Source organism: Nicotiana attenuata, chromosome 11 (assembly GCF_001879085.1).
Source record: "Nicotiana attenuata strain UT chromosome 11, NIATTr2, whole genome shotgun sequence".
Classification (NCBI taxonomy): domain Eukaryota; kingdom Viridiplantae; phylum Streptophyta; class Magnoliopsida; order Solanales; family Solanaceae; genus Nicotiana; species Nicotiana attenuata.
Genome location: NC_031999.1, coordinates 30,093,396 through 30,107,507, shown reverse-complemented (window position 1 = coordinate 30,107,507; position 14,112 = coordinate 30,093,396). Strand labels below are relative to the sequence as shown.

Below are 14,112 nucleotides of genomic sequence, written 5' to 3'. Positions count from 1 at the left end.
CTACTCTTTTGCAATTCTTCCGAGACTTTTGTAATGAACTACGTTTTGACCTGATCCCCGTTTAAGAGGGGATACGTAGGCAGCCTTATGGGTTCGGTCTCAACATAATAAAAATCCCATTTACCTCAAAAGCCAAACCAGGGCAGATTTTGCAGAAGGATCCTCATCATTCGACAAAGCAGAAAATGAAATCTCGAGCTAATATTTGTTACAAGAACAACAGCAAATTCCAGAATGCCATGGCAACAAGTTGCAGATTCAAAGCCAAACTTTGACGTTCAATGCAAGGAAACCACTTTCTTTTATACTGATGAATTTTCTTTGAGTAATGCAGGGGCATATTTTAGCTATTCTTGAACAATATTATACAATATCGCAAAGCTCAACATCAAGTCAGAAGTCGCAAGGTTCATGCAAAGCAAAGGATCAAGCCAAGTTATCGCAAATTATATTTTGAAACTCATAGTTTTCTTTGAGCGCAGGAATTTACCAATAATAAACTTCAGCATGCAGATACCAAATTATTGGCACCGCTCCCTGAATATTTGCTTCTATAAAGGCACTGCATCAAGCTCTCCACACCATGGATATTCGCTACTATAAAGTTAGTGCACCGGGATTTTTGCATCGCACAACGAATTACCTCTACAAAATGGGCACCATATCAAGATCTCTGCACCGTATCAAGCTCTCCACACTGCATCAATATTTCTAATTACAAATCAAGCACCATATATCGGTTCTATCCGCCCTGAAATAGGATATTTTGGGTTCATCCACCCTCAAATAGGATATATCAGGTTCATCCGCCCTCAAATAGGATATATCGGGTCCATCCGCCCTCAAATAGGATATATCGGGTCCATCCGCCCTCAAATAGGATATATCGGGTCCATCCGCCCTCAAATAGGATATATCGGGTCCATCCGCCCTCAAATAAGATATATCAGGTCTATCCGCCCTCAAATAGGATATATCGGGTCCATCCGCCCTCAAATAGGATATATCGGGTCTATCCGCCCTCAAATAGGATATTGAAGTTAATCTTTCCTCAAAAGGATATTTAATTTATTTCAACCCGAGTGGTCCTGCTTGCATAAATATTGCCAAAACATATCTTTCATAAATCATTGCGGAATGCATTTATCTTTATAAACTAAATTTCCATGTGCCATTGCCGACCATGAAATATGTCACCATAAAATTATATTTTTTTATATGTTTGCACAATAAATTCGCTTTTCTTATGAATCGATGCCTAAATATTATTTTCATAAGATTACTTTTATGCCATATTGCATCTTATTTCCTAACAAATATTTTTAGTTTGTTATGCTTTGCAGGAAATATAGCGCAACGTGGAACTATATCTTAGCAATGAACTGGGGCAATTTGTTAGAGAGGAATACCAAACCCTCCAACAAAGGTCAAGGATCTACTTCGAACTCCGCTCGGCTCAACTCTCAAAATTCATAATTCAAATTCTTATTTTAAACACCTTTCTTTCAATCACGGTACCCACTGTCTCTATGATTCGACACTGGGGCAGCATTTTTAGGATCTGCAACAATCGTTAAATCCTACTCCATAATACCATAAGTCTTGAACTACATATGGCTTGATTCTCGTGAAACCCGAGATATGTGGGCAACTCGAAATCGGAGTTCGGCCGCAATAATTTTTTATGTCCCCTTTGTCCCATACCAACCTTGATGGTCGGGACAAAATTGGCTACTATGTCAATTTCTTTACCCGAAAACTCTTACATCGTCTCCGGTCAAAGAGGGGCAGCTGTTGACACCCAATTTTGTCCGTCATTTTTTCCAATTAATTTTCTTGAGCTTCTACGTCATTAATACATCAAATACTTTATTTTTTAGTACCATTTTCCATTTCCTATTATTATTATTATTATTATTTTTATTATTGTTAAACTGTTATTACTCTTATTATTTACTATATTATTTTTTAACTACTACTACTACTACTACTACCACTACTACTATTACTACTACTACTACTACTACTACTACTACTACTACTACTATTATTATTATTATTATTATTATTATTATTATTATTGTTGTTGTTGTTGTTGTTGTTGTTGTTGTTGTTGGCTTTTGTAATTATTATTATTATTATTGCTTTTACGAAAAGGCAAGACCTTACTAAATATTTGGTCCAAGAACATTATAGCTTTGTATTTATCGATTAGTATCAATGGCTATTTTTTTAAATAAGTTTGAATACTAGTAATTATAATTTTATTAAGTTATATTAAGCAATATGATTACTTCCTTAATATTAATCTACTAATATTAACATAGCATTATATTAAAAAAAAAAAAAAAAAATAAATAAAAAAAAAAAAAAAAACAAAAAAAAATTATAGTTTGTTAGATATTTTATCCTTAAAGAAAGTAAAAACGGCTTAAAGTTGAAGATTTTTAAAGAGAGGTCTGAGAACAGTGTAGAACATAGAATGAAACAGACTTGAATCGTTAAAAATAGAACAGATCCAAGAGATTCAAACAAAAGCCAACCAATCAGCCCAATCAAATTATTTTATTTTTAAGTCCCAAAAATCCAATCCATAAAGATTATTCTAGAAACCCCAATTCCTCTCTCACCAAAACAGACGCTCCTCTTTCCCCTCTCCATTGTCGCTTTCAATATCTGCCATGGCAGAGCTCTCCCTTGGCCTTTTCTTCCAATTTTGGCTAAGTCTTGACCTTCACTTTTTCCATATCTTACCATTTGGGTAAAAGATCTGAAGCAAATCCCTGAAGCTTAGGACTTTGGCCAAGGAATCTCATATTTTCTTTTGATTTTTGCTGAGCTCTTCAAAAAGGCAACGTTCGGATCTCAACGTTCAATTTTTGAACCATGACACTGCTCAAAAGCTGCGCGCCTAAACTAACCCTAGAAGAACCCTAACTTCTATCTATAAATATCTGTTTTGGAAATCATATTTAAGACAACTCGGAGCCGCTGCCTCTCCCCACTAAAATCTACTGCTAGCTATTTGATCACCATTGTTGTTTTCCCTAAATATTTAGCTTCCTTTTTAATATTTTGTTGGCTTTCAAGCTAAAATAGAAGCATCCTAATTTCTTTCATCTGAGAATTGTACGTGAGTAGATTAGAGGCCGCTCCTAGTTCACTGCCCGCAAAAAGGTTAGTGGCACTGAAATATTTCCTTTCCGTACCTTTTATTTAAGGATCTGCAATGAGTATTTATTTTGTTGGAGGGCATAAGCTGTAGCTCTTAGTTTATATAAATTGTGATTTAGAGGTCCTTTGTGAGTAAAAGTCATGAAGTTCGTGTGTTTCTTGTTTTTTATAAAATATGAACCAAATAATATGTCGACTAAATGTACTTATAAGAATAGATTCATGAGCTGAGCATATTAGTCGTTATTTTGTGGCTTTTGCTTTAAATACCATAATCTGCCATTGTCTTTGATTGGAGTTAAGTCTTAGATTTTTTTTTTTTCTTTTCTTTTTTTCCTTGCCCAGCATGTGTTAAGTTAAAATATTTTTGCTTTCACAATTTTTTTTGAGTTTAAAAGTGTAGTTTCTGCACTCTCTTCGTGTTTCAAAATCACATCTAGAATCCATGACGTAAGATCTCTTTAATAGACGTTGTTAGATATCGCGCTTATAAAAGTCACCATTTTTTGAATGAATAATCTACGTTATATTCCGGATTTCTTTGAAGTATTTATCCCGTTTGACCAGCATTGACTTGGAGTCCATGGTCATAGTTTAGTTCACCATTTTACTCATCTAGATGTAGATGTTTTTTGCTAACACTTAGAAATTTATAACCTTTAAGCTTTAAATTGCAGAAATCATATCTATTAGGATTTAAATACTATTAGCGAACTCATTCTACCGAGGGGCAACAAAGGCTGGAACTCTTCCTGCCAAAAACAAGGGACCTACTTCTCATCCTAGGAGTTAGCAGGTATGAAAGAGTCCCCTCTCTGTCTGTCTCTCCGAGTTTCTACTACTAAGTAGCACTTCTGCTATTCAATCATAGAATCGATTCCGATCAAGCTGAAAAAAGCAACCAAAGCAAAGGGAGGAAAGAGCTATAAGGAAGACTGATTCACTCGCTTTCGAGAACTAAGATTTACAGCGTAAGGTAACAACTAGTATGGAAAGCTGGTCGCCTTTGGAAGCCTTCGCCGGTAACCAAAGCGTATCGTTCCCGCAACCACTTTGGTACTTTGTTTATAGCTTTTTTAAGTTATGCAATAGAAGGGGGGGCTTGCGCTTGAATTGAAGTAGCGTCTTTGGAATATGAGTAGGGCTCCTAAGTGGCGCGTTCGTGGAGGCAAACCGAAGGAAGAGCAAAAGGAAGATTGGGTGCTTGTGGGGCGAGGAAAAACCTCGAATAGGAGGGGGCCACCGCCCCGGGAATCAATAAGAAAACAAGTGCTAAGTTTCAGATCAGATAGTATACATTCAATCCGGATAAGACACTGAGATGAAAGACGAATCAAGCAAGAAAGGCAGGTCCGCTCTTATAGAAGAGCTACAGAGGCGGATGCGGATTCAGTCCGAGCTAAGAACTGAGCGCCCCGGCGAATAAAGAAGCCTTCTCGTAGTCTAAGGACCATGTCAAAAGGTTTAGATAATGCCTACTTAACTTTAAAACGTGTACCTTCCTTCATACTTACATAAATCAACAGCTGAGATTGAGCTTAAAACAAGTTGTGACGTTTTTGCGGCGTGCTTGATTACCGCACAAAAGATCTTGTGATTTCTTTTACTTAGATACCATGATTTAGGATTTCCATTGTAAATGTATTGGAAGTAACGATCCCCGGAAGCTAAAATTTGATAAAATGTTGCATATAAAGATTAAAATGTGTCTGGCACCAAATATTGATATTTTGGTCTCATATATTTTTATCGTGATGCTTTTAACATTTTAAAATCAACTTGTGTCTCTTGATTTATAAAGTTAGAATGAACTGAAAGGGTGCCTCTTGAATATTAAGCTCTATTTGGAAAATCTGTCCACAATTTAGGATTACAAAAAGTAGTTAGCCTAGTTTTAGTTTTTTTTCTAAAAATTATTTGTTTTCATTACAAGCTAATTCTTTTGTCGAGACTCTGGTTCTTTTCTGAATTATTGTGCCAGTTTGAGAATTCTCTATTCTAATTCTTGTTTTACTTTTCTTTTTGTTTTGCATATCTATCCGGAGCAACATGGAGTCTTAATTCGAGACTCTTGCAATGAAATCTCATAGTGAGGCTCGATGCTACCATCATCGCCATCACATACCATCTTCCTTAGGTGTATCGAGCATCAAGAAAAGCAAGCGAAATGCTTGGGGGTGCCTATGGCGTCCTTCCCTCTTAATATTTATATTGTGTCCAATCTTTTATGATTGTTGATTTATTTGTTTGTTTGGTGTGTATCTCAACTGTGGATTTAGTCATCTAGGTTCTCTACTATAGTATTTATATAATCTTTAGGCATTTAAGATCACTAATTTAGTAACTTTTTCATCTATTTACCATTGGCAAACACATTTTCTACTAAATTTAATATTATACCCCTAACGTTTTTTTTAAAAGACGTCAATTTATTAAAGTGATGCTTCTGAAATTTTTTCGTCAAACCCATTTTCAAACTATTGTTAAGTTGGGGTTTTGGAACCAATGAGTTTGTTTCCAGCCAAGTATATTCTTAATCGAGGATTGCTTTTCTTTAAACAACATTTAAAGTAGGAACACTTCTCTCTTTAGTTTGTTCCTTTAAGAATGATTTTTTTGAGTTATTGGTTTACTCAAGTCAAAACTGCTCTTAAGCCCATCAGCCTCTTGAAAGGTTTTAACGAAAGTAATGTTCTTTAAAAGCTAGTTTTCATCTTCTCAATGTTTCAATATTTTCCTTCAAAATTATTTCGTGTCTATTGTAGTTTATAAGTTGGTCTATTTTGAACCAAATTTTAGGCTACGCAATATGGTGTCCCTACTCTGATTTAGTTAACCGTTCTTCCTTCAAATAATTTTTCTAAACAACAAAGTTTTCAAATAGTTAACCTAAGTTTGGTTGGTAATCATTCTCAATGAATTTTATAGGGTGCCTTTACAACCTTCCCTATAGGATTAATTAGAACCCTTACCCATAATCTTAAGTTAAGATAGACCATATAAACAGAGTTAACTTTAAGCATTATTTAGCTAAAAATGGTATCCTAATTCACCATTAAACTAATTAGGTGGCGACTCTTTTATTTAATTAAACCTTTAGAATCACCAATAGGTTATACTCTAATTTGACCCGTGTTAAAATGGGGTATAACAATCCCCCCAGTATTCGAGGTTGATTGTAGAGAAATCTCGGACACTATAAACACAGTCTTTGATACCGATTCGTGAGCGGCCTTCTATTCTAAGTTAGCACGATCCATTGCTACCTCGTTAAAAACCTTGCTGAAAACCCCATTTGGGACAAAAACGGTTTAAGGAAAAAAGAGAGCAGCGCGTGCTATCAGACCTAAAGGCTTCGTACCGCTCCTCGTCGATAACCTGCAAGAGTTAGTAAAAAAATAGAAAGAATTGAAATGGGGTCGTACCTTGCCAGTAATATCGTTTGAGATGAGTTACGTTCCAATTATTCGGTAGCTCTTCTCCGTCCATCGTTCCGAGCTTATAGGATCTTGTCCCTCTGATCTCGAGAATCTGGTATGACCCTTCACAGTTCGGACCCAATTTTCCTTCATTTGGATTTGGGTGTTTAATGTAACCTTCCTCAGTACCAAGTCCCCAATATTAAAATATCGAAGGTTGGCCCTTCGATTGTAATACCTTTCGTTTCATTGTTTCTGGGCAGCCAATCGAATAAAAGTAGCTTCACGTCGTTCATCTAATAGCTCTGGGCTCGTATTCATGGCCTCGTCATTCGATTCCTCCATCGCATATCGGAATCTGATGCTTGGCTCCCCAACTTCGAACGGTATTAAAGCTTCGGCGCCATAAACCAAAGAGAACATGGTAGCCCAGGTACTGGACTTCGAAGTTGTGCGATACGCCCAAAGGACTTCGGGCAGGACTTCTATCCATTTTCCTTTGGCATCGGTCAACCTTTTCTTGAGGTTTTGTATTATGGTTTTGTTGGTCGACTCGGCTTGCCCGTTCCCACTAGGGTGATAACGTGTTGATAAGATCATTTTGATCTTGAGGACTTCGAGAAATTTTGTCGCCTTGCTACCGATAAACTATTTTCCGTTGTCACATGTAATTTCGGGTGGTATTCCGAATCGACATACGATGTGGTCCCAAATGAAGTAGATGACTTCCTTCTCCCTGACCTTCTAGTAGGCCTGTGCTTCAACCCTCTTAGAGAAATAGTCTGTCATAAATAAAACAAATTGAGCCTTACCTGGTGACGATGGAAGAGGGCCGACGATGTCCAGCCCCCACTTCATGAACGTCCATGGGGATAAAACCGAATGCAACAGCTCCCCGGATTGATGAATCATCGGAGCATGCCTTTCACATTTATCACATTTATGCACAAACTCCTTCGCATCTTTTTCCATATTAATCCAGTTATAACCGGCTCTGGTTACCTTTCGAACCAATTCGGCGCCTGAGTGGTTCCCACATGTGCCTTCGTGGACTTCCCCCAAACATACTCGGTATCTTCCGGTCCCAGACATTTTGCTAGCGAACCGTCGAACATCCTTCTGAGTAAGGTTCCATCTTCGGACAAGCTAAATCGGGCTGCCTTTGTGCGCAGGGCCCTCGATTCCTTTGGGTCTGAAGGAAGTTTTCCGTTCTTCAAATACTCTATGTATTTGTTTCTCCAATACCAGGTTAAGCTTGTGGAGTTTATCTCGGCGTGTCCTTCTTCAACCACTAACCTCATGAGTTGTACGACGACCCCCGAATTGAGTTCCTTGTCTTCGATCGACGAGCCTATATTTGCGAGGGCATCAGCTTCGCTATTTTTATCTTGAGGCACATGTTGTAAAGTCCATTCCTTGAACCGGTGTAGAGTTACTTGTAGCTTATCCAAGTATCTTTGCATTCGTTTCTCTTGAACTTCAAAGGTTCCGTTAACCTGATTAACAACGAGGAGAGAGTCGCATTTGGCTTCGATCCCCTTTGCTCCCAAGCCTTTGGCTAGTTCGAGACTTGCAATCATGGCCTCATATTTGGCCTCGTTGTTAATCAATTTTAGAGTTCTAATAGATTGTATAACCATGTTACCTTTTGTTTTAGCACAATGCGGAGTCCGCTTCGAAGCACAGTCCGTAAAGAGTGTCCAGATCCCCGAAGATGTACCTGAGTTGACTAACTATTCTCTTTTAACATCAAGTACTAGGGCCAGCGTGTAGTCAGCCATGAAGTCTGCCAAAATTTGAGACTTGATGGCTGTTTGGGGTCAATAATCGATATCGTACCCACTGAGCACTACGGTCCATTTGGCCAATCCGAAACCTCAGGTTTATACAAAATATTTCGAAGGGGATAAGTTGTTATAACACATATGGGATGACAATGAAAGTATGGTTTTAGTTTCCTAGAGGTGCTCATCAAAGCGAGCGCTAACTTTTCTAGATGAGGATATCTAGTTTCGGCTTCACCTAGGGTCCGACTTACAGAATAGATAAGGAATTGTGTACCTTGTTCTTCTCGGACTATGGCTCCACTTACCGCTATCTCCGATACTGCCATATATAAATAAAGTTGTTCGCCGGCCCTCGGCGTGTGAAGCAGCGGCGGGCTCGACAAGTACTGTTTAAGCTCCTCCAAGTCATGTTGGCATTTCGGAGTCCACGTGAAGTTATTCTTCTTTTTCAGCAACGAAAAGAACCGATGGCTCTTATCGGAGGACCTCGAGATGAATCGCCCATAGGGCGTCTATGCGCCATGTTAACCTCTGCATGGCCTTTACGTTGTTTACTACCGTGATATCCTCGACAACCTTGATATTGTCAGGGTTGATCTCGATTCCTTGATTGGATACCATGAATCCAAGAAATTTTCCAGAGCCGACCCCAAACGCGCATTTTTCTGGGTTGAGTTTCATGTTGTATTGCTTCAGTATACTGAAAGTTTCCTGTAAATGCTTCAAATGGTCCTCTGCTCGTAGGGACTTAACTAGCATGTCATCAATATAAACTTACATAGATTTCCCTATTTGTTCTTCGAACATTCGGTTGCTAGGCGGTGATAAGTTGCACCAGCATTTTTTAGTCCGAATGGCATTACATTATAGCAGTAGGTACCGTACTTAGTGATGAATAAGGTCTTTTCCTGGTCTTCCGGGCTCATCCGTATTTGGCTGTACCTGGAATAGGCATCGAGAAAACTCAGTATCTCGTGGCCGGCCGTAGCATCGATCATGCGATCGATATTAGGCAAAGGAAAAGAATCTTTGGGGATGCTTTATTTAGGTCTTTGTAATCTACACACATTATAAGTTTGTTTCCCTTCTTAGGGACTACTACTACATGTGCTAAGCATTCGGGATATTTTACTTCCTGGATGGACCCTATTTTGAGAAGTTTAGTTACCTCATCTTTGATGAAAGCGTGTTTGACCTCGGATTGGTCCTTCTTTTTTGCTTTACGGGACGGAATTTTGGGTCCAAGCTCAGTTTATAGGTGGTAATCTCTGGTGGGATCCCTGTCATATCGAGATAGGACCAATCAAAGCAATCCATGTTAGTTTTAAGGAATTGAATAAGTTATTTCCTGAGCTCGGGGGCTAGCCCCTTGCCCAGGTATACCTTTCGCTCCAGCTAATGTCAGCCGGTATGACTTATTCCAGCTCTTTGATCATTGACTTGGTGGTATCAAAATCATCAGGGACTATAAAGGATCGAGGGACCCCGTTGTCATCATCCTCGTTAGTTCCTTGCTTCTCTAATTGGGTCGAGGCTGGTGACTGTGGTTGCTATTTGACCTCCTGCTTTCCCTTCGAACTTGACCCTTTAGTTGATGAGAGTGCCGATATCGATATCACTTTGTCGATGGAAAACATTTCCTTGGTTGCGGTTTGCTCCTTGTAGAATGTTTTGACTCCCTCCGGTGTTGGGAATTTTAGAACCTGGTGAAGGGTCGAGGGCACTACCCTCATTTTATGGATCCACGGTCTCCCGAATAGGGCATTATACCTCGTATCGCCCTCGATCACATGGAACTTCATTTCTTGGATGGTCTCAGCCATGTTTACTAGCAAAGTTATCTCGTCTTTGGCGGTCTCACATGCCATATTGAAGCCATTTAGAACTCGAGCCGCGGGTACAACCTGATCCTGTATGCTGAGTTATTCTATGACCCTTGATCGAATAATATTGGCCGAGCTACCTAGATCAATCAAAACACGTTTAACTTCAGTCTTATTCATAAGTACAGATATTACCAGTGCGTCATTGTGGGGTTGTTTGATCCCTTCTGCATCCTCGTCATCGAAAGACAAGGTTCCTTCCGATACGTAATCCTGAGTTCGCTTCTCCTTTGTGATCGACACCTTGGTGCATTTTAGCACTGGTCCTTAATGAGTATCTACCCCTCCAACGATCATGTGAATCACGTGTTGTGGTTCTTCTTACTCGTTCTATCTATTGGAATCTCTGTTTTTGAAGTGATTCTTGGCCCGATCGCATACGAATTCCCGAAGGTGCCCGTCGTTGAACAATCAGGCTACTTCCTCCCTTAGTTGCTTGCAATCTTTTGTTTTATGGCCATGGGTGTCGTGATACTTGCATATTTGGTTGGGATTTCTCTGGGCCGGATCGGTATGCAGAGGTCGAGGCCATCTTGTACCCTTGATACGTCCGATGATTGATACGATGGCTGATGCATCTATGTTGAAGTTATATTCTGACAATCGTGGCGCTTCTTTGGGCCCGACATCCCTGTCGAAACCACCCTTGCTCATGAGTCCCCGTGAACTTTGAACTCAATTACTTCTCCTCTCATTCCGTAAAATGTTTCGCCTAGAACCGCAGCCTCTATGGTCTCCGTTATACGGTTGATACCGATCTCTATTCGACCTTGGTTCTCGGTCGATATCCCTCTTGATTCTATCCATGGGCCTGTTAGGATAAACGGCCGCGAAAGGAGTCCCCAGGGTATCATCTTCGACCCTGATCTTCGACTGATACGGATTATGTACATCGGCCCAAGTGACAACTGGATACTCGATCAAATTTTGCTTCAACTGCTGTGAAGCTGTGGAACTCCGAGTGTTGAGGCCTTAAGTGAAAGCTTCAACAGCTCAATCGTCGGTGACCGGTGGCAAATCTGTTCATTCCATTTGGAATTGAGATACGAATTCTCTTAGCATCTCGTTGTCCTTCTACCTTACCTTGAAAAGGTCCAACTTTCTTGTTGCAATCTTAATTGCTCCGGCGTGTGCCTTTACAAAAGAATCTGCAAGCATAGCTACCGAATCAATAGAATTGGGCGGTAAATTATGATACCATGTTATAGCACCCTTCGATAGAGTCTCCCCGAATTTCTTCAGCAAGACAGATTCAATTTCGTCATCTTACAAGTAATTTCCTTCGATGGGCACGTGTACGAGGTGATATGTTCATTCGGATCATTCGTCCCATTATACTTAGGAATATCGGGCATGCAGAACTTTTTGGGGATTGGCTTTGGAGCCGCACTTGGGGGGAAAGGTTTTTGTACAAACTTTTTAGAATCTAGTCCTTTCAATATCGGTGGTGCCTCCGGGATTTGGTCGACCCTGGAGCTATAGGTTTCAACCTTCTTATCATTTTCCTCGATCTTCCTTTCCCTTGTCTCGATTCGCTTTGTCAATTCTTCGAACATCTTTATAATAGCAGGATTAGTCTCCGATTCCTTCTCATTCAATTTTCTTGAAGCCGATTCGACCCTGTGTACAACTTCTTGGGATGGCTCAAGTTCGACCCTGCTTGGCGTTTGGTTTTGATTTTAGAGCTGAGCTATTGCTACTTGTTGGGCCTGCAACAATTCGAAGATTAGCCGTAGGCTGATCCCGCCATTTTTACCGCCCTGTGCATTCTGAGTAGTTGATCGGGTACCCTCACGAACGCTGCTTTCGGGTTCGACAGCTAAATTTCCATTGATGGCTACATACGAACTGACGTCGATTGGATCTACACCCGAAACTCCATCGAGGCCAGCAGGGGTACAACGTTTCCTGGTGCAATATTCTCATTCTCATCGTGGTGGCTGAGATCATTGTCAATGTGTTGAGGTGCTGACTGAGAGTTTGATATTCTTTTTAATCTTGTAATCAAAGACACTTCAAAGAACAAGCGTAAAATAGTGTGTGTATAAAAAATTTGCATCAGGCAATCACTATTATCCTTAGCCCCACGGTGGGCACCAAACTATTTACCCTAAAAATGGATAACAATTGAATTAATACTTTGATTTTAAGGACACGTGATTTATTTAGCACAAACTGATAGAAAAGGTAAATTGATACTGAAATTAACTACAAATATAAATAAAGCAAGCCAAATGAAATGTATAGCTTTGATCCTTCAGCTAGGCTGCCCTCGAATCAAATAGATATTTCGCCGGAAAGTATGAACAAAGTAACAGTAATATTGAGATCTTATGAGAAAGAGAATATATTGCTTTATGTAACGTGAATAGGATGTCCTTTACAAATAATCAGACCCCTTTATATTGTAGGGGAGTCCTACTCTTGGTACAATTCTAAATGCAGTAAGAAATCCCATGATTGGCTAATTAATCGGCCTTTTCTTGATATGTGCCGGTATACGTGCCGTGATCCTTGCCCGATTGCGGATATTTTGTCTTTCCGTTACTCGACCCAGTAAGCTATCCTCGATCTCCATCTTATTTGGTCCCGATCTTGGTCGATCTCAATTTTGGTCGGTCACGGTTTTGGTTGGTCTCGATCTTAATCGGTCTCAGGGTCTCGAGCTTGACAACCTAACTCTGCACCATAGTTTGATATAAATCGGAGCCGATCCTCGGCTAATTATGCTCCAGCCTCGATCAGTCGCACAAAAAGGGTAAGCCCGATCTTGACCGTATACAACATCGAATTACTCTGAAATGTGAATAGAGAAGAAAAATTCAGAAATTAAATAACTCCATCTTGATGATGATGAGTCAAGAAGAATGGAATTATTTACGCTAGCAGTCCAGAAGAAAAATAAAAGATTACGCTTGAAACCTTTTTCTCAGGTTTAAAATAGACCCCCGAGTATATATTGACATAGGGAAGAGTTTATTATGATTTGGGACATATATAGAAGGCATGCATGCAAGTCCAAGTGGGGAAATGGATGCTGTTAATGGGGACCAAAGTCGCTGGTTTGGATTTCCATTCTGCAAGGTATGATAATGGTACCGCACAGTGTATGACTATCAACCCTACTAGGCAACATCTACCTACACAAGCTTGATCAGTAGACATGGAGGATCCGACAAAAGTACGAAATTCCGATTACGCTTGGATTATTGTGGAGGAAGTAGAAGTCAATTATCGTGTACATCTAATAATTTATATGAGGATGGTGGTGGTATAACCGTAATCCTGCAAGTTCAAATTCATTACTCAAGAATTGCATATCCGAGAAAGAAAAAAAATGAAAGTGTTTATACTTTTCACTATGAAGAAGAACAAAGGCACAACATCAAGATGATCTGAGAAGAAAGTGTCAATAAAAATGGGTTCTACTTTCTTAATATTGTTCACTCCTTAATTTTTTTATCCTTCTAATTAATGCTTTATGATTTCTTGTTTCTACAAATGTTATGTGTTTTCGTTATGTCAGGATCTCAAAATATATTTTTATTTTATTATTTGACATGATTAAACATAACATGTGATTGGAGGTAAACTTCTGCTATTATATTCCTTTTACCAAATAAAATCAGCGTGTTGGTATAGATTAGGTATTTAGGTACCATTCATGAAAAAATGTGCAGATTGTTTCCAAGGTTGTAATACATGAATTAAGCTTACTTAAAATCTTGAAAATTATCTTGAGATCAATCTGAAAACAATATATTACTTGTCACTTTGGATCGAGAAAGGCACATGCTTATGTTTATTCGATTAAGTAAGGAACAAACTTTTGATAGTATGTTTTTGGGT

General features: G+C 39.2%; 1 long non-coding RNA gene across 1 annotated transcript; it reads left to right on the top strand.

Moving 5' to 3' along the window:
* LOC109234304 lies at window positions 2,540-5,530 on the top strand. Its single transcript, XR_002069172.1, has 2 exons — window positions 2,540-3,177; window positions 3,852-5,530. It is a non-coding gene; the product is annotated as an uncharacterized LOC109234304 (long non-coding RNA).